The sequence below is a fragment of the Excalfactoria chinensis genome, chromosome 12, assembly GCF_039878825.1.
Source record: "Excalfactoria chinensis isolate bCotChi1 chromosome 12, bCotChi1.hap2, whole genome shotgun sequence".
NCBI classification, from domain to species: Eukaryota; Metazoa; Chordata; class Aves; order Galliformes; family Phasianidae; genus Excalfactoria; species Excalfactoria chinensis.
Window position 1 is genome coordinate 5,268,701 of NC_092836.1, and position 21,460 is coordinate 5,290,160.

Below are 21,460 nucleotides of genomic sequence, written 5' to 3' on the forward strand. Positions count from 1 at the left end.
CACTAAGTAGTTCTGTATTAACTAACTCAGAGTAAATGCCCACCTGACCCTCTGCTAAGCATGCTCTGCTCTCGTAGTCCCATCTGGGAAGCAGTGGGGTTTGGGAGCTGATCTCCTTTGGGAATTACAAAACACTAAGCAGTAAGCTTTCCTTCCAAGGAAAAGGATTTTCTCTCTTCAGTTGTTACAGAAAAACTGAAAATACATTTCAACCTGTTTGTGTGTTTGATCGTGCACGCAGTTTTCACAGTTTTCCTAGGTTCTTCTTAAGCATTTATTTTCACCCAAGGCTTGCTCAGTCCAGTAAGTTTACTTACAGAGCAAAGGCACAAAGCAACACACAGGATTATTCTTAAACACAGTAGCAAGTAAGTATATTCTAATGTTATTTTCACACCCAATATATCCCATGACTTTAGCAGGATTAGTTTACATTTGACATGGCAGCAAATTTCAGTGAATTTAGTGGTGTTAAAACTGATTTCCACAAATTATGTCCTGGTTTAGTTTCATTGACTTCAGTATTGATTTTCACCTGGATCCAGATCTTTAACATTCCAGATCTGCAGGGAGGCTGAAATGTCACCGGATAGCTCAGCTGTGCCAAACAGGGACTAAGTGAGCTCAATTTCAGCATAAATCTTCAGTTGTTCTCCTCAAGATGAAGAAACACCAAGAGAAGGGGTCTGAAGGATGAAGGGATTTATAGTGTGAGGAAAAGAAAGGCCACCACCTCAATCAACTCATCAGGCAGAGCAAGCTAGAGACTGCGTGAAATGAAAGCACTCCCTGCCATGGCCTCAGAACAGGAGTCAGCTCTGCAACACAAAAGCCCCTTCTCTGATCCACTCTGGGAGGACTACACTGCTGAAGAATTTCTTATTCACTAGACAGACTTTGAAACATCAGCTCCTGGTCACTTAGTGCTCAGCTTTGATCCTTACAGATTCCTTGGCAAAGAGAGGAAGAAAAAGAACATGATCAGAAAGATCACAAAACACCACCCTGGCTGAATGGCAGGCCACATAATGAAAACTCTATCAAATAAACACCCCCAGATATTTTCCTACTCTCTGATTACTGCACTAGAAATGCTCAATAACGTTCAAAATGTAAGAAAACAACATATGTCAGTCCAGCATTTCCTTCAATGTGTTCTATTCCAGGTTCCCACTTGTTCAAATAACACTATTAGAACTGACTCACTCTGGGCACTGCTCATCTGCTCAGGGAGAACAGAAGGAGTTCTTGTTAGCACTGTAGATCTGTAGTTTGGTGACTTTATAGCAACGGCAGGAACAGGTCAAAGTCAGAAAGCCCCAAGGTTGGTTGTCCCCTTCTTTCTCAAAACGATGACAAGAGGTACATCCCTAGGATTGGAACTAAGGATAAGCAAAGTTTGTCACTCTCTTCCAGACAGAAGAGCTGCAAAGAGCACCTTTGCAACACATGCCATCAGGGACCACTCTCATACATTAACACTGGTAAGAGCAATAACCCTTATTCTTCCTATAATATGTTTCTCATTTTTTCCTTTGTGTATTAACAGGCACTGTTGTCAGGCACTGGAATGGACTGCCCAGGGAGGTGGTGGAGTCACCAACCCTGGGGGTGTTCAAGGAACAACTGGATGTTGCGTTGAGGGACATGGTTTAGTGGGAGCTATTGGTAATAGGTGGACAGTTGGACTGGATGATCTTTTAGGTCTTTTCCAACCTTGATGATTCTATGATTCTACCTTTTTTGCACAGCTAATTAACAGACAGTACACAATACACAAGCTACACATTCATTCCAGACTCCCCTTTGAACTGTACATTAGAAATCATTTGTAAAATTGTTTTTAGTCCTAAAGATAAATTCATTTTACATGAGCCTAGGAGACTCTCTTCCTATTCAATTATCATAAAAACATAAACAAAAGATGTTTTTTTCAATATTCTCCTTTAATATTGCTAGACCCAAATTTCACCCGGACCTCTCCGCCCGAGGCACTCTGTTCCCTTGCTGCTTGAGTGAAGGCCAGCTGCCATGTGGATACACTTCACAGTGTATTTTGAAACTATTCTCTAAACAAAAATTGGATTCTGCAGGCTGCAATAGGCAAAAATAAATAAGAAGTGTATCACTAGTTCAAATATAGTAGGTAAAAAACATCATTAACTCAGAATAAGAAACACTTCTAAATAGAGGCAGGAAGGTAAGGCATTACTATTTAAATAAAAGCTAACACTAATGAGCAGTCCTAAGATGGATTTGTTTTAAAATTAACCAGAAAAGATTTTAGAAGCTGGTACATTAAAATGTTCATTTGAAATTGTTATGAACTTTTATCTGAGAAGCAAGTTGTCTTAAAGGCTCCATTTTCTAACATGGAACTGTTTTCACTTTATGGAATATTTTGCATTATATTTTAATTAAAGTTATAATTACAGAACTAAATATAATTAGCTTCTTTCTTCAAAAGAAATTGGAAGTGAACTTACTTTATTAAATTTTCAATTTGTTTCCTGCAGTGTTACATAGTTTATTCTAATTAATTGAATGAGATCTCATAAATATTTTATCAACATAGGGATGTGATTAACAGCTCGAGTTCTGTGTGGTTTCCTTTCTTCTTCCCAGCTTTCTTCTTCTCTGTGGAGCTGTTCCCTACTTTCTATGCACATACCCATTCGTCAGTGACCACATAAACACGGGAGCACTGCCGGAGTCCCTTCTCCCACATCAAAATGTTGTGTTTTACCAGTCTTGGCCACAGGAAGCCATTTTTAACTTCACTTTGGGTTTGCTTGTTATCTAAGGGTGCCCTCACATATCACCGAAGTGACACTTGTGTGATTTAAGACTTCCATGCTGAATAACTTCCTGAAGGATCTTCTCTACACTCGCATGTGCATGGGCAGCGTATCTGGCTATTCCCAGAGCAGATATAGTTCAAAGGGATATAGGGGACTGCAACCCCCCACATTAGCACACCCTATTCTTGGGATGGAGAAAAGGGAGTTGCGCGACATGCCCCTAGTCCCCACCAGGTTGCAAAGGACTTGACTTGTACCTGGCATCACTGAAATTTTAACTCCCAGGAAATTAACAGATCCATCACAGTTTGAGCCTCCTGCTTGAGCTACTCAGCTTTCCCATTCGCTATGTGGACATTTGGCAAGGTAGAAACATCTGCACGGTGCCCTCAGGCACCTCTTTCAAGATCAAGAGCTAACATCAGTGGGAAAACACCCCAGGAGCTTCATACACACACAAGGAAAGATGCAATCCCTGGCTTCAAAGCATGTCAAAGCCAACAAAAAGAGAGGCAGAACACAGAGGTGACGCAACCTGCCTGTAGTCACACACTGTACAGGACAATTGCTCTCCTAAGACCCATCCCTCTCTGCTCTTCACTACTGAAACTGGGATGATGACAGCTTCTGTTGGAAGTGCTACTCCACAGCTACAGCAGGGGGTAGGTGCATTTATCAGTAGGAGTAGCCAAGCAAACAAACAGTGTTTTGATCATATATAACAGAAAAAAAAAATGTGATTACAACCAAATAGTAAGAAAATAGGAAGATAATCATTATGGCTCCATCAGATTGAAGCTGTCACTGCCTAGTTTTGAGGAGTCGGGTCTGGTGTAACATAGCAAATGCTCTTTGAATATATCACAGATTTATTTAATTAAGGTCTGCTTTAGTAATTCTCCCAATGTAAAAGGAAGGCTTCACTGTGACCTTTGCCATCCAGCAATACAGAACTTGTGGGATAAACCAAACAAAAATGAAATCCATACGTACTTTATGTACTGATTTTGCTCAAGCAGGCATTATTGTCACTTGCCCATCTTGTATTGTTGACAGCAGTAGACTGAGCACCTTTTAATATCTACAGAACAAAATGTGTTCTTGCATGCATGCTTCAGAAGTCCCACTAATGCAAGCTGGAAGTGTACACATTTCTCTTCCCAGGGAAAAAAAATCTCCCCCCGTTTGTTTGTCTGCATGCATTCTGGTACTACTTACTTTTTAATTCAAGGCAAATCATGGAGTAGAAAAATGAATCAGATTTGTTCCTCATGCTGTACATTGTAAAGAGCTGGGTAATCTCCATCTGGGTGTACAGTAATGCTTCTTTTGGATAATGAAATAAGCCAATGGAAATCCTGTTGGCAAGAACCCTGCACTGATGATTCAAATGGATCTGCTTTCCAAAACCCAAATATTTTCCAATCAGCACAAACTTTGACATACCAAGGTAACTTTGATGTCTACAATCAATTCCTGTAAGAGCTGGAGCTATGACTGTTGATGCCAGACCTGGACCTGACCAGTTATCTCTTCTATGCTAACATCATATGACTACAAAGCAGTTTTATTGTGCTTGGGTCTCCATCCTCTCTTAATTTACTTAACTTGTCTGAAATCAGGTAAGCAATTGCTTGCATAGATGTAAAGGCAGCAGCAACTGTACAATTTCTTTATGTAGGGAAGGCACGCATATCTCAGTTCCTAATACATAAGGAAGGATGAAAAGGCCAGAAAACTTGTTCTGCTGTTAAAATGACAAGATTATGGATATTTCCTAAAATTACTACAAGAGAGGTTTGGGATTCACACGTAACATGTAAAGCACATCCAGCATACTTTAGGCACTGCATTATTAATGTCAAATGAAACATAATATCCAACTGCTTGTTTACAGCTCTCCAGTGTTAAAGCTCAGAGGGGGGAGATTCCTTCCCTTAGCTGCATAGCCCGAGCTGCAAACAACCTACTCCTTCTCAGGGTAATGCAGCCTCCTGTCCTCCTCAGTCAGGCATTCTTGTCTTCCCTTCCAACCCCCACCCCCAGGTTTTCACCTGGTCAGAACTTCATTTCATATTTTTTTGATGAGAGGGAACTTTGTGCAATATCAGCAGAGTCAGTTGTACCAGCACCCACACTCTTAAAACACCCTCATCACCCTCCAAGGAACTACAGCATCACAGTATTACCACTTCATCTTGTAAAGGGTATTTTATCTCCATCTCTTGTTTTAGTTTGTTTTCACAGCCACAGTCTTGTCTTTTACCTTGTAACATAACTTCAGATACTTTTCCTGTTAGCAGCTTCTTTACTGGCTGCTGCAGATTTTTTCCTCAACATATGGGCAAAACAGCCTTCACACTTTTCTTCCCATTCCATATCTGTGACATAACGTGTGGTTTAAACAGTTTGCATATGTATACACAATGAAAAAGGGAATCTATGCTGACAGAGATGGATGCTTTAAGCATTTCAGCAAAATAATTTCAGAGAATATTTTAAATTTAGGGGGAAGTTTGGATTGATTTGAACTTATGGTAAAGTTAACTCACAACCACTGGTAACATCACAGCTATTCTGTTCTCTCATTCCACCCATTGATAAAGAAAAAAAAGCACCTGATATCCCTGTGCTAGAAGCAGGATAAGCAGTTGCACAGATCCCTCCATGGGAAAGGCTCTGCACCACACAGAGTCAGGAGTTTCCTTTATGTTCTCAAAGCAAAGAGACACAGAAGATGTGTGGACTTACAAAGCCATGCTGAAAAGAGAAGAACTAGTGCACCTGGTTCAGAGCTGACACATCAACTCTGCTGTGCCCTGACAAGATGTTGAATTATGAGTTGGAAAATGACTTGCCATCTCTCTCACTACTCATTTGTACAGAATAGTTTCTGTTACATATCTCCTTTTCTTTTCCCCCATAGTAAGTCTGTGGTGACAGAGATACTATGATCTGGGTTATGCCAGCCTGGTGTATTCAAAGAAACCAAGAGTCCTTGGAATTTGAAGACATAATAAAAATCAACTTTGAATATTTTCAGGTTGTGAAGGAGGACACAAAGATATTTTGATGCTCGAACTTAGATCAATATCAATTTTTACTCTAGCTGCAACAACAACAACAAAATCACAATCTGGATTATTCAGCCTTTGTGGTTTCATCACAGCATTCCTGTGGCATATGTACCACACCATCCTGATCAGCAGGCAGCATCTGTCCCGAGTTTTGTTCTATTTAATTTGATAAAAGTGGAGCTCATGCAAAGAAAACTAACTGGGGAGCTGAATACACAACCTACCACCCACCACGTGTCATTACTGGAAATAACTCCACAAAGAACCCACATTTGGAGTTGAAAACCAAAAACAGCTTTAACTCGTGATAGAATTCTGTTTCATTATCTCTCAGTGTCTTGCAATGTGGTGTTTCGTTTTGTTTTCCTTTTAACGTCCTCCTCACCACACAGAAGAAATCAGATCTAAAGACATTCTGAGTAAGGGCACTTCTAAATCCCACCAGCTGCCATCATGCTGACTTTACATTGACTTCATGAGGGGACAGCTTGGCAAGAAGACTTAACTAGAGCACAACTGCTCTTCCTTTGTCTCTTCTGGTGCTATGACACTAATACAAATACTAGACACAAATTTAGTTAGAAGCTGCCACATGACCTGACAATACAGGGGCACAGACACCTTGCAAAATACACAGCACTTCTCTTACCAGGGCTTTACTTTCTGCAAAATAACCAAAGAACGGCACCAACAGAAAAGCAGGTAAACAAACATGCAGTAGATGATGGCTACAACGCTACCTCCCTTCAACTTCACCCAGAGAACCATAGACAGAGAGCCTTGCGGTTATCAGGGAAACACCACCCCAAACAAAAGTCATTGGCCATCCTTGTTCTCCTTCCTTGGCTTTAGTTGAACCCACTACGAAAGCATATCCTTTTCTCTACAGAGATCTGTCTCACTGAGGACTCACCCCTGGCCTCACTCACCTTGAATCATCGCCAATGTGACTTAAGTTCTCTACTCTTTGTATGACTTACATATTTGCTCACTTTATTTTGTCCCTCACAAGCATCTGTAGCCCTTATGGATTTTTGCCCATTGAATGCAATGGAAATTCAACATGACTCTCATAAATAAAGACAGAAAGAATAAATACATCTCACTGTAACTTTTAAACTGTTGCAGAAGCTCAAATTCTTCCCAAAGTTGCTTTTCCCCAATTAAACTGTAGTATATTTAGTGCTTATTTCCAAACATCAAATGCTTCAGTTCAGAAGTACAGTAGGCAAACAAGCAACGTGCAAGGCTTCTTAGCATCACTCAGAGGAAACACTAAGAACCTGTGGCATGTTTCTCAGCAGGAAGAAAAACAGACAATTGTGGATAATTTAAATCAAACTACTTCGTGGTGTTTTTCAACCCCACAATTGTAATTTCACAACAATGATTTCCATTTTAAAATGTACAAAAATCAAACGTTTAAGAGTTTTAGATACACGTGGGTGTGAAGGGAACCACGACTTCTTTACTGATCAGTAGATGAAACATCCACATTTTTAACAAGCATGTTTTTGTCACCCCACTTTTTCAGGGAGCAGCCAAAAGTATAAAATAAGAAGGGACAGTGTAGTTCTATAATCAAGGTAATGATGTGAAAACTCTTAAGTGTAGAAACAAACACAACCACCTTGAGCAGAGAAAAGCAATAGCAGAAAACCAGTTCTGAATTACCCAAAAAAGGGTGATGGTCACAAACCAGTTAAAGAAAGGAAGATCTGCTTACCAGACACAAGGATCAGGGATTGCCAAACACTCCAACAGGGGGGATCACCTGGTAGAGACCCTTTCCCTGTGGCAGTCAGCCCTTAAATGAGACTTAGGAAAGGGTGAGTTCCACCCCTTCCAGTCTGTAGGTGAACTGCTTTCACTGGTCCTCCCAGGGCTGGCTGTATCCCTTCACCAGGTGCTCAATCAGTGTTTCAGGCCATGACTTAGCAATTCCCATCCACTTCGTGGCTAACAAGAGTCAGGCACAGAAGAAAGCAGATATTTTTCATGTTGACCATTGTGAAAATTCAGGGTGACCAATGTCCTTTAATGACATGTGGGAGAGTGTCTGCAGTAGCTTCTAATTTCTCTTCTTTTGGACGTGTTCTGATATTTCTGATGTAAATTTTATTGGCAAATGTCAGTTATGCAACCTGAGGCAGTTCACAAGGAGGGCTTAGTTTTAATAGATTTCCTTCCACACGTTTCTGACTCACACAAAATACCAAAATTAGCAAACAACTTGTTTGCCAAGACGTTTCATTTCCCAGTCTAATAGATTGCCAGTATTTTCAAAGCGATTGAAGATCTTAAGTGATGCTGCACAAGTTGCTCAGTTGCTTTGGATTTTTCCACTTGCAATTTTGTTCTATTTCAAAATTATTGTTTCTGAAATTTTATAAACCTCTGCAGACTAAGAAACCAATTTCTCACCAAGGTACAGCATCATCCCTTTACTTCTGGCCAGATGTTCTTGCAGAGAGATGCGTCCGCTCCCACAGCACACTTTCATTTAGAACTGATTCCAAACTGCTTGCTCCTTCATCTCTCCCACACTGGAACATGGTAATTATTCAGCACTGAATATTCAAGCTCCTCTGGGTGCTTTTTAGCCACGTAGGTACATTTCAGGGCTCAGACATCAGGGAACAGAGGTAGATGAGAGATACTGTTTCCTGCACAGGATTTCATAGATATACACATACGGATAGAACATTGATATGAACAGCATCTGACTATGCAAACTGTTGTGAAAACCTATTCCCACTTAAACAACCCCGATATGTTTGTGCCTGTGCAAAACTGCCTCACCTGCATTTCTCTGAGCATCGTTAGCTCTGACCTCCTAGCTACAGTAAGTGTTGTGTATGTGTTAGCCACATTTTACAGAGGCAGAAAGCAAGCAGCCCATGGTAGCAAGATTTCTCTTTGAAGGAATAGAGATACAACAAGAGATACCAGGAGCCAATGAACACCTTAAAGGGACCTCTGGCACTGATATCTATAGTCCCTTAAAGTGCTCTCTATGGAAAGGGATAGTTTATATAACTTATAGTAAATCTTGGGAGACACTGATGATCATTAGAAATTCTGTAGAAGTGCAGCTAGCAGCTTTTTACGTAAATAAACAACAGCTCTTGGAAATGATCTGAGAGGACAGAGCCACAGATCCATGCCTGTCTTTTCTTCCACCCACTTACAAATTTTACTTGGACTCTGCAATCAGAGGAAGCTGAAACAGACTTTCCACTACAAAGACTGAAATCAGAAGAGGCTGCACATGTCAAAGTATATTTTCTGTTCAGTTTGTTCCTTACATGCAGGCTAGAGAGGGCTTTCTGTTGAAGACTGAGAGCAGCATCTCACTAAATAAGTTTGCTGGAACAGATGTGAGAGATGGACTGGTAGAGGGAACAGAGAGTTGGAGGCTCCCTGATAACAGATGGTAGAGCAACCCCAAGTCTGCTCTAACGTATGCCCCGGGAATGATACCCATACCATCATCCCTGTTCTGGCTTTCAGGGAGGCTAAACATGGCAGTAAAGAACACAGCTTACCAGACTGCACAGGGGGAGTCACAGGAGACAGCTTGACTGAGTCCAAATAGTGCATGCTAGTATGTTATGCAAATATTAATAACAGCTGCCGGAGATTTGGATGAGCCAGCCAAGTTGGAAAATGCCCTACACATCTGCCCTTTTGTAACCACATGGCCAACACTTACTCTGCCCAAGCCAGAGCAGTATTCTCTGTCTGTGAGGCATTACATTTGGCATGTGTACCCACCTGTATCACTGCCAGTACCTGGCAAGCATACTGCAGAGAGCAGTTGTTCTCCAGTCCCTTACCTTCCCACATTCACTGAAACCCCTCCAAGTTTGCCAGTGCATGGCCAGGGGAAAAGGGGTTATTCCCACTACTCTGCACTGAACACAAGGAACTAGGGAGTACTTACTATTTGATAGCACTCCTGGCTATAGATGGAAATATGCAATAATACGTTTCTGAGAATTTAGCTTATTATTGGTCACTGCATTTGTCTCCTTCAGCTGGTTGCAGTGATAAAGTCACTAAAGCAGGGCCCATCAGACCTTTGGATGGATTAGCACATTTACTGCCACACCAAAGGCATGTGTACTTGTGTGCCCTTGGTTTTTGTTAACATATCCAAACTACTGTTAAATTAACTGGTCAGGGAGCAAAAATGCAGTAGCCATAAAAAGCACACATCTCACCTCATGTTAGGCAACCCAGCAGAGGTGGTGCCAGGCTTGTTAAATGAATCCAGTGGTTATCTTGCCATTACTGCAATGGTCTCAACACCAAGCTAGGTTGCTTAAAGCTACCCTAGACAGCCTATAAGCTCTACATTCGTTGCAATATGGATGTGCCCTGAGATCATAGTGATTATTGCCAGGAGGAGGTAGAGAAGCACACCACAGCAATAGAAACCTCATCTGCGAGCACTGCATTTTTGGTTAGTGGTCCTATATATTAGAGTACAGAATGCAGCACACTCAAACCCCAAAGTTCTTGATAACCTTTCATTTCTATACCTTTTCTTGATGCATGATTATAACTGTGTTTATACGTACTCATCTGCTGTTGAATGCATAGGTTCTGTCAAAGAGAAAACAGTACAGTGAGAAACTTTTCCACTTAAAAGTATTCAACTCCAATGAATCATGGCAGTCATGTCAAAGCTATTTATTGTGTTCACAACATATTTTTTCCCCAGAAGACTGTATCATTTAGCTATTTGGAATGTAAGTACAACTGCAGAGGAAAAAAGTAGCCACGCAACCGTAAGATCAAAAATCCACAAAGGTTTCAGAACATACAGAAAGAGATGTATTTTTAAAAATCCTGGACATGAAAAGTAAAAGAATCAGATTAAATTCTCATAGCTGTAAGGCTTTTGCTTGCTATTCATGAGAACTATGGAATTCGCTTCTGCTTGACATCAGAAATGCAGATTCTGTGAATTCATTTAAGACAAAATTGAAGTCTTATCTTTCTAGTCTGGCTTTTCCAGCATTAAATGCAGCTCAGTATTAAAGCTTGCAGATATTATTTTATGTAAAGCTGTGTGAGATCCTTTGTATTTTCTGCACTGTATATATTTAGGTTTATTGCATTTAGTTCACGTACATTATAAAATACAAAGGAAAATAGTTGAAAGATGACAAACAGGATAATGGGAAAGGCAAAGTAGATATTTGCTAATGCAAAAGAATAAATAGTGCAGCAATGGAAGAAGAAGACCTCTAAGCCATCTTCTTAACTACAAAGAAGTATTTAGTGAATGTACTACAAGGATTCCTATATCCTAATTCTTCAGCTGGCATGCACAGCTGTGTGAGTAATGGGGCCAATTAGGAATTGCATGGCTTCGCTATGCACCCACTCCTCTCTTTCCAGAACACCGCACTTCCCAGCATTCCTCTTTTCCTTAACTGTGATGATTCCATCTATGCTCTCCTCACACTCAGTTTATGCCAGCTGCTATACAAAGACTTTGAACCTGAGGAGCTGAAGCCTTAACGTTATAGAAGTACTAACGATAATCAAAAAGCAAAGGTCTTTCTTAAGCTGAGTTGATACTGTTCTAGTTATTTTAATCAAACTACTCTAGCAAGGAATTTGGTTTGTATCTTCTAAGTCAAAAACCCAATATGCAGTAAGAAATTTCAACAACTTCCTTTAATAATATCAGCTGAGCCAAACGATGCCATGACTATGAAAAAAAAGCATAGAACACAAGCAGCAGAAAATGAAGTGCAGGTGGGTACCATGAGTAGAGAGATCAAGGTGCAAATATATCATTCCAAATACTCTAAACGTGAGTTAAATATTCATCAAAATATTATTCTCTAATTTACAGTTCATTCATCTGCAACTTCAGGAACCACATGATAGCAGGCATGGACTGAATTAGGAAGCCCATCTATTCTAGCTTAGTATTCATCTTTACATGAAAATAGGTAAATTGTATTTCCTCTTTTCTGGGTTACCCAGGCCATGCAGAAAAAAATAATGATAATTATCTTCCTTTTTGTGATGCTTTGAGATCCGTAATGAAAAAGTGCTCTGTCAGAGCTTAGATAAGGCAATGGTGTAGGAAACCTCACTGAGTCTGTTTTTCCTTTTACACAGTGTCAATCTATGTTAGGTGCCCTTTTGAACACTGTCACGATTTCTCCAACAAACTCATGTTTCTTTTAAGTGACCTCAGGTCTCTTAAGGTCTGTGTCTTTTCATTCAATCCCTCTGTGAGTCCTGTTTGCACAGGTGACCAGTGGGCATGTTTCTGCGCTGTCACACTAACTCTGGCTGTCACCATTCGACTGATCAGACTCGTTGTGATGGGTCTCTTCATGCACTTGCTTGAGGGCAAGCCTTACATTTTGAAATGCATCGCATCTGTGATAATGACCCGAGTTGTGGCATCAGACAGGGAAATGCGTTGGTTTTGTGATTCAGATTTTGTTCTGCAGCAGCTGAAAGACAGACTCTTGCTGGACTGGAACCAGACAGTTTTTAAAGTAACTCAGTTCTGACAATACGCTCTTTTTATCCCAGGTAAATATCCCACAGATTTTCTGGAGTTTGTGTGCAGCCTTCCCATGTTTGGATAGGTCTGAAATGGAGTAAAACTCACTCCCATTGGCACTCTCCAGTCTAGACTACATTGTGTTCTTGGCACACATAATAACTATTTGCACTGCATCCTTGTCAGCTTGTTCTTCCAGGAAACGCATTCTATTTCCCATTAAGTCCTTTTTGCATAAAGTAATTCTTACATCAAGTAGTCTGCCAAGATTTATTTATCCTTGACTGACCTTTGCTGGGTTAGTCTGGCTAATGCCTTGTTTATCAGCTCAGTTATCCACAGTCTGGTGCTGTTAGTGAGGGCAGTGCTTTCCAGGAAACACAGGCATAGCTTTGCAAGCAACCACTTCAGTCATCTAAGATCCTGATGAGATCTATGTAGCATAAAAACCCTTCATGTCTGATCTTAAATGAGAAGCTGCTCACATTTCTGTCCCCAGTGCAACACTCCAGCTCTGAAAGCTGGATTTCCAGCCTCCTCTGGATTTGGACAGGTCTTGCAGGAGAGCCAAAATGCTTTGTTCAGATAGGGCTGTGCAAGATCTATGGCAATCGATGTCATCTCAATCCAGTCTTTGGGAAGTGCGTGCCAAATCTAAAAGCACTGCTGTTTTGATGATTTAATGGGAATTCTGGTTGCTCTAAATGAAGACTGTACAGATTTTTGCTTTCTGCCAAGGAGCAGCAGTAAGTTTATAGCCATGCAGGATCTAAGAGGTCATTTTTTCTAGCACCTTGTGTCACACAACCTTGTGAATTTTATCCAGCTCAGGTACTGAACTCACTACTGTCATCACTGTAACCTTTACCATTTGCTAAATAGTACAGAGAATTGATGTTTCAGGCTACCAATATGCAGTACCACATCACATGCTTGGTTTTGAAATGAAAACAATACAAAGACATCTAAAAGAATGTAAATTGCATCACTGCTGAAAATCAGGAAAGTAACATGGTGATTCCTTGTCTTTGATCTGCCATGTTGTGTATTGCTACATTTCTGAAATGACGGAAAAGATGTTCATTTCAAGGCACCAAAATGTCTGCACTACTCAGGAATTGTCGCCTTCAATCAATCCTGGTTTCATATATTGTGTCTTCACAGGCATTACTTCTTCCAAATCAATTCCATCTCTAAACCGGTTGTTTAAAAGCCATTATTTCAATCCCATGTTAAGGGAATATCTGTGGCACTCCCAATTACAATATAAATATTTACAATAGAGCATGCAATGGTATTAATAATAGTAAAAGTTTCCACACGTAGGTCTTTTGCTTTTGTGCATACATAAAGTAGCTTTCTAAAGCCTGGAGTGTCTATGTTAGAAAAACACAGGGTACCTACTTGAGCTTGAAAACCAGACATCATTTATAATTCATGTGAGTATATTGAAGCTTCCCACAGTCATCCAAGAAGGATGTTTTCAAATCTATGGAGTGCAATAAGCCAATATTCTGTGTAGTAACTTCTATATATCTCACATAGATTTTACACAGGAGATCATTTTTATACTGAGATCTTCTCTTCTACAGCATGATACATTTGGAACCATCATTTTCTCTGCATATCTATCAGTGCTAATCTGGCAGTTTGTACTCCATGTTATTTTCATAAAGGCTCTAGGGACATGGATTTGTTAAACAGATTGAAGATAGAGTTAAACGTAATCCAGGAGTTATCAGAAGCAAGAGGAACTGTTATCTCAATATTACAACTATATTTTTATTCATATCCAATAAAAAAAGAAGAGAAATGAATGATAGCTCTGATCAGTTCCTACCGCACTGATGGGCTGATGCAAAATTGCAGCATATAACTCAGCTATTTCCTATAACCACACAGAATTTAAAAGCTCAACAAGCCAGCTGCTGAGCTAAGGGAAGTTCATTACTGTTCAACCTCAAACAATTCAGTCCTACTCACACAAAGGCATAGATTGTATTTTCCAGCGTGATAAATTCAAACTACAACTGCCTGCAAGGCATCAAATGTATCCAAGACTTCTTTAGAACACAAGAGCAATTCCATTTTCAGCTCACTTTATTAATGAGACATGCAGTCTCTTAAATAATCCTCTGAAAGTGGAGGGTCGCCATTAAATGACTGTGCCTTAATGTATAAAATCAAGTTTTACACTTCTGTCAAAACTCCTGGAGAACTTGATTTCTAATCAGAGTTCCCTCCATCTCCACAGCTGGTGATAGTATTTAGTGCAGAGCAGAAAAGGCTACGTACTGTATAATGCATCTCAAATGACTTTATTGGCTGACGTGTACTTTAAAAGGCTTTGTTATGCACTTGATTAATTTGCAAAGCAGTTTATTTCAGATATCGAATCTGGTTGTTCTAAAAGATTATTAAAATTATACAGAAGAAACAGAAGTATCCATTATTGCCTAGAAATAATGAATGCAAAAGAGGCAGGCACTTGGGATCCAAGGAGGTGACATTAATGTTCAACATCTTGAAAACAGCAGCATATCAAATTATTGATGGAAAGCATTTGACGACTGTCTTAAAAAAGGCAGGGACTGTCTAGACGTGATCAGATATCAAAGTCTATGAGTTTTGTGAGCTGATCATTTTGTTTCCCTATTGCCAAGGTAAAGAGGCGCCTGTCAGCGTTTGTCAGGCTGCAGACACAATGATTACAACAACAATAACTGCTCTCCATAGTACTATCATCTTCTGAATAACTTTGTCAGAAGAACTCTGTTGCAGTTTGTTTACTTGTTTGTTCAGTGGTTTGTTTGGTTATTATCTCTGATGGTGGGTAATGTCTGTGTACCGCGGCTCCTTGTTACAGTTCCCATTAGATAAGGATTTAAATACAGACCCCAAACCAATCTTGAACTATAATGGAGACACTCAGTGGCAGCACCTGTAGAAGCTGATTTATAAAATACTCCAGACCAGGTAAGTCATGTGTTTTTTTTCCCCCCTCTTTATTTGAGCACAATGGATAAAATCTGGCTGAACTTTTCATATGCACCAGAGAATTTCTCCCAGCTTCTCACCCTCAAGATGGCTGAACAAGATGCAGGCATGACGATTATAACAATAACTGCTCTTTTTAACTGCAGCCTCTGATAATAGATTTCCAAGTGATATGCTATAAATTTAGCATATGCCAAAGGCAATTTTAGGAAGCACTGTGTGCTACTTTTATAATTATAATTCACTATATCTGTCAGTGTTGCTTTTTTTCCCCCATACTCCATAGTTGTCCTTTTCACCAACAGAAAACAACAATACTTTCCTCCAGAAGAAAATTCAAAGTCAGACCAACATTGAAGTATGTAGAAAGCACAAGATAGATGAAGCTATGATGCTACAATTAAGGCATTTGGTTTGTTTTTTCCTTTGTAGTGGATTGAGTGGACAGACCTTGATAAAATATACATAAGCACAAATTCCCCGCTTGGTATTAGTGTTTGATTTTATTTAGACAATGATGCTGATGTCATCTGGATGAATGCCTATGAGAAAAATAGGATAAGACAGCTACTTAATGGGAGATTAAGTGATTCAATGTGGAACGTCACAACTGTAGACTAAAGAAATAGAATGTGTTCTGATTCCTGAAACTGAAACTGTCAACACTGTATTATGTCCATAATTTTATTTTATATTGTCATCTCCAAGCTTTCAAATGTCTTTTAAGTAATGCCATCACATGATGCTGTGTTATGACATTTAAGCCTCTGGGTAAGAACACCAAGCCTGCATCAAGTCATGCTGTCGCATACCCTGATGTTAAATCACATGAACAGATTTTTCAAAGGCATAAAGACCACACAATGCCAAGCTACTACTTACCTTTGGGAGCTGGAATTCTAACTCCACCTCTATAAAGACTGGTCTTCCTACTCGTGAATCAATTTGAATAATGCAAAACTGATACTTTTCCCTGTTACCAAGAGGTCTTTAGACAACTAGTCAGTAGCTATTGCTTGCAGCAGCCAGTGCAAGCTTCCAGTAGAAACTGAGAAAATTAATACAAATAGGCCTTGCAAATCTCACCTGTAGAAGGCATTTCCCATTTCTCAGCTTGAGGAGACTCAGGGGGTTAACTAGGGAGTTTGTGTTTTGCTTTGCAAAACCTGCAAAAAGTTAACTTCACAGGGGCAAGTACAATCTAGATTGATCAGAAAACATCCTATTGTCCCATTTCAAAGCAAGGAAATCAAGGGCATTGTGTGAAAACAGAAGCAGAAGCAGGAAGCAAATTCACTTCTTCTAAATATGCACAAACATTTTCCTTTTGCATGAAGTCAGTGAGGGGGAAAAAAAGGAAAAGCTGTGAAAACTGCACATATTTAGGCAACTGTGTAGGACTGAGAATAACCAGCAAGGGCCCTGTAAGCTTCGCACTCGGTTAAAATGAAACTGCTCCAAGGTCTATGCTCCCAGAAAGCCATGGCAATCCTGAGCCCTGTTGCTCAAGGTCTGAAATATGGTGTTATCACCACTCCTGCACTGCCTGTGAGCTGTTCTCAAACCTTCATGGTTGCCATTTCTCTTCAGAATGCACCCACTGGGATTTAGGTGCTTAAAGGTGCAATGGGCTGTATCTGATGTGCAGCAGTAGTGAATCCCCACATTGCCTCTACTCACTGCATGACAGCCTGGCTCACATAGAAGTGTAGGTGTCAGACAGGTTCCAGACCTTGCTGGAATTTAAGAGATTGCAGCAACAAACCACCTAAATGATGGGAATGGTCAGAAACTCAAACTGGTTTTAGTTCCAAGTAACATTCCAGCCACATGGAGTGCAGCACCAAAGGCCTTTACCCATTCCTCCCATCTTGCCTAATAACCCTCACAACATTTACTGTGCACCCATGGGACTCCTAACAGCTCCTAAACCACTGGGGGATGAAAAAGGAAAACTGAAGAACATACAAACAAACCCACATTCTAAGAACTTTTATTCACACATCCAAAGTCCCAAATGACTTTGAATTCTGCAGCTCAAAATGCAGTGCTAGCTTATAGGTAGCTGGGATTCCTACTTAGTCAAAGGTCAACCATGTCAGTGCTTGACCCACATCTTCCCTTTTAACTGCATAGCTTTGATTCACTACAGACTTCTGATAGCTCCTGAACTCCTGATCTGTATTATGAATAATGACGGGTAAGCAGATAACATTGCCAGGTTGCCCTACACCGATCTCCGAGCAGGAACTCCTGCTTGTCAGTACAAACACTGAGTCTTTTGTTTCTGAAGGAGTCTTCACCTATTAACCCCTTCTTCATGAGAAAAGCACCAAATGGGAGAGTTTTTCCATACAAAGTTTACAGCACAAAGGAGTCATTATTTTAGAAGTTAGTTCATAGCATTGCACACAACTGACCACAGATGTCAATTGCTGGGAAGAAGGGCCACTGGATACTTCATGAAATCGCAACCATTGCTCAGGGGCACTTATATTTGAGTCTTTCTGACAACATCTACAACACTCTAATTGAACTGCCTGGACATAGAGGAATTGCTTCTCGCTACTGCAAAGTAGCTAGCAGAATTACAAAAATGGCGTTCCAGAAAAATGCAGTGTATTTTCAAGCTTTTGAAATGTCACACTCCTGGGCACCAATTTATCTGAGTTACACTGCAACATTACAAATAGCCAGCAAGTCCTACAGGGCCATTTTTCACAATAAAAATACTTCCCTAACTGCTATTTTACTTCAGTAATGATTGTATAGATCTGTTTATTATGCATTTATATTTTCCCCTAAATAATACCTTACTGTTAGCAACGTATTGAGGCAGAGGAAGGTGTGTAATATTAATGGGAACAACCACTTGTTCCAGTGTAAAAATATTTCTCACTTTTTGTAAAAAAACAAAAAACAAAAACAGCCACAACTTGAAAAAAAAATCCATAAAGAAAACAAATAAACCCTTCAGCTATTTTTCTCATTTAATATTATTTCTACTTGTATCAATTGTCTTCAGGACAATGGTCATTATGATCATAGTGAAAAGATTGCATTGATTGCGGAATGCTGTGGAAGCTATATCAAAGGTCAATAGGGAGAAGTGGTACATCTCTCTGCTGGAGCTGTGATTCAGCCTCTTGAGATTACTTCTTAAGAAATTCCCATTGTTTTCTCTTGTATGTAAGAGCACAGATAAGTTGCCATTTTTATAAGAGCACAGCCAAAAATATAGGAAACTCAGCTTCTGAGTGTTTTAATGCACCCATGTTTTACTTGTAATACAGCATCGGTATAGGCATGGAAGCCTCCACTTTGGGAGCCTTCCTTTGTTAGCCTAAAGATAGCTGTTCTTGCTGATGCACATGCTGCACTTAACCAGGTTAGCTGGCTTCAAGGGCTGAAGCTGGGATTCCAAGCTCCAAATGCACATGCTGTACTGCTAGAGCAAAAGTACAGTGCTAGTGCTACGTCTCCAACTAATTCCTTCTCCTGGGAGGAAACAGCATGCCTCACCAAATGTACTGATCTGAGTTTGACCATGGAATATATGGCCCCTCTGTATCAGAAACCGCAGCAGTAAGTTAACTCACATCTAACCAAGAGCATGCTGTGCTAAGGGAGATGGCTTTGTGAGAAAATAGTAGTAGTAGGTGAATGGTTGGACTAGATGATCTTGGAGGTCTTTTCCAACCTTAGTGATTCTGTGATTTATACCTATGTACCTATAGCACCATTTCCTATTGCACCTGTCCTGGAGTTACTAAGCAACAGTTATTAATAGTAAATTAACATGCAATTGGCAGCAGCTAACTAATTAATACTCTTTGCAAACCATTTGCATGTGAAGGTCAGAACTTGATTTTAAATGAACTTTTATGATTCCAATTGCATCCATTAATGTATGTGCACACTGTACATATATTTATACTCGCCTGATGTTGGGAATTAGAGGTGTAGCTGAATGAACCTATTACACAATGGATATATAGGAATGGATTTAAAGTCACTGAAGCAATAAACTAGTTCTTCTTTAGAAAGTTTTAAGCCAATAAAGAAATGGGGTAAATTTAGTCTATATTCTTCTGACACACAGAAAGACTGTTTTCATCCCAACTCAGCTCAGTGTAAGCATCTACCAGAGATGTCTGTTCTATAAGTACAAAAGTCCTACATCCCAAGAAAAACGTTCTGCATCTCCAGAAGGTGGCTTAGACTATGCTGGATCTTCATACCTGAAGAAGTTAGTATCTCTCCACTGTCTACAAAAGTAGCCTAAAGGGAAGAAACATCTTAAACTCCACTTATAATTAAAGAGTATGAATACCCACAATGGCTATGAGCCAAATTTCTCTGACAAAGAAAGGTTTGGGAATTCACTTCATTCTGGCTCCAAATACCAGTAACTTCCTAACTGAAGGAGCTGTTAAAGGAATAGCTCTACCACTTGAAATAATAGTTGTTCTTCAAAGAATTAATTGCTGCCAGCTTGCTTGGCAGCGAGAGCAATTGAAAATAGCTGGCGTCTCTTATATAAGAAGAAATTGAAATGTTTTAGGACTCCTTAGCCTTACCCTCTGATGTCATGCAGAGGTGAGAAGAAACTACAGATAAGTATTTTTTACACTGCAATAAAAAAGTTTAAGTACTAATAACTACTGTTCATTCTGTTGGCAAGGTTGTAATACAGAGCCCTTTGTCTTTGATTCTTTAGAAGTGTGATACTACAATCTGGAGAAAACAACGATTATTCTTCATACAGACATAAAGCAATTCTGTGCATATATTCTAAACACATGCCTCAGCACAGACTACTATGCTGGCTGCACACATCTATAAAGTAGACTCTAAAATAAACTCTGGGAAGCTTCCAGACCAATTAGCAAATAAAACACATGGAAAATAGTTCAGACCATGGTTTCGTATGTGAATAACATCCTTGTTACAGTTTACATTTATTTTTACTTTTAAAATGTATTTTAGGAATGGTTTGAGGAATTACAACAGTTGCTATAGGGAAACAAATAGCCTTGGGATAATCAAAAACATGCCTGAAGTTGAAAAGACAGAACATTGCTATTCTGAAGTGAAGCATTTAGAGACAGGCTATCAGAAGTCATTAGCTTTCTCGCATTTCTTTCTAAACTAATTTTCTGTATTTCTTTGATCTCAATGAGTTATTCCCCTCTCTGTTACACAAAGAGGGCACATATCCACGCAGCACAAAGGATGTAGGCACATATCAGGATTTGGTGAGGAACACACAGAAATGAAGAGATGCTGACCCACAGTCAGTCTCACGGCTTTGAGTTTCAGAGCAGAACGTTCAGATTACTCAGAGGGATGCTGAGGCTGATATTCAGCAGGTGCCAACCTATTCACACTTAGGAAGCTGACATTTGGGACATTCAGCTGCCTTGTTTTTAGTGCCTGCTCATCTCTAGGGACAAAGGCACTTCCTGCAGCAGCTGTACCATGACTTTGCTCAAGTTATCATTTCTCTCAAAGGAAAAAGTTTGAGTGACTACGTGCTGCTGAAGAAACCCGAAAGGAATTGCTTACAGTTTCCTACCCTTTTCTCCACTTTGAGTTTTATTATATGTCTGCCAGAGTCCGTATGCTCTACCTATCATTCAAGGGGAAAGACATTTGTTTTATTAAACAGTGAATAATTAAAAAGCAATATGCAAGAATGTAATAAAATCTGTGCAACTAGTCAATTTTTGTCAATGGCAACTCTAATTTCTAGAAAGTAAGTAATAAAGAGTTTGTTTTCATTACATACAGGGTGATTTGTATATTATAAAAATAATTCCATATGGCTTTGGGTCAGCAGATAAGTATCCATATGAAGAGTTCATGGGAAGGTGATCTACCTTAGGCACTGAACTGAGAAGTGTTATTCAGGGAAGATAAATTATAGTTTACTTCTTCAGGTCTCTAGCACATTGTGCAGAAATGAGTTTAGTTCCTTTGGGAATATCTGTCATATTCAAGCAGGGAAGAATACCTTAATAGGATGTGCCCATTTCATA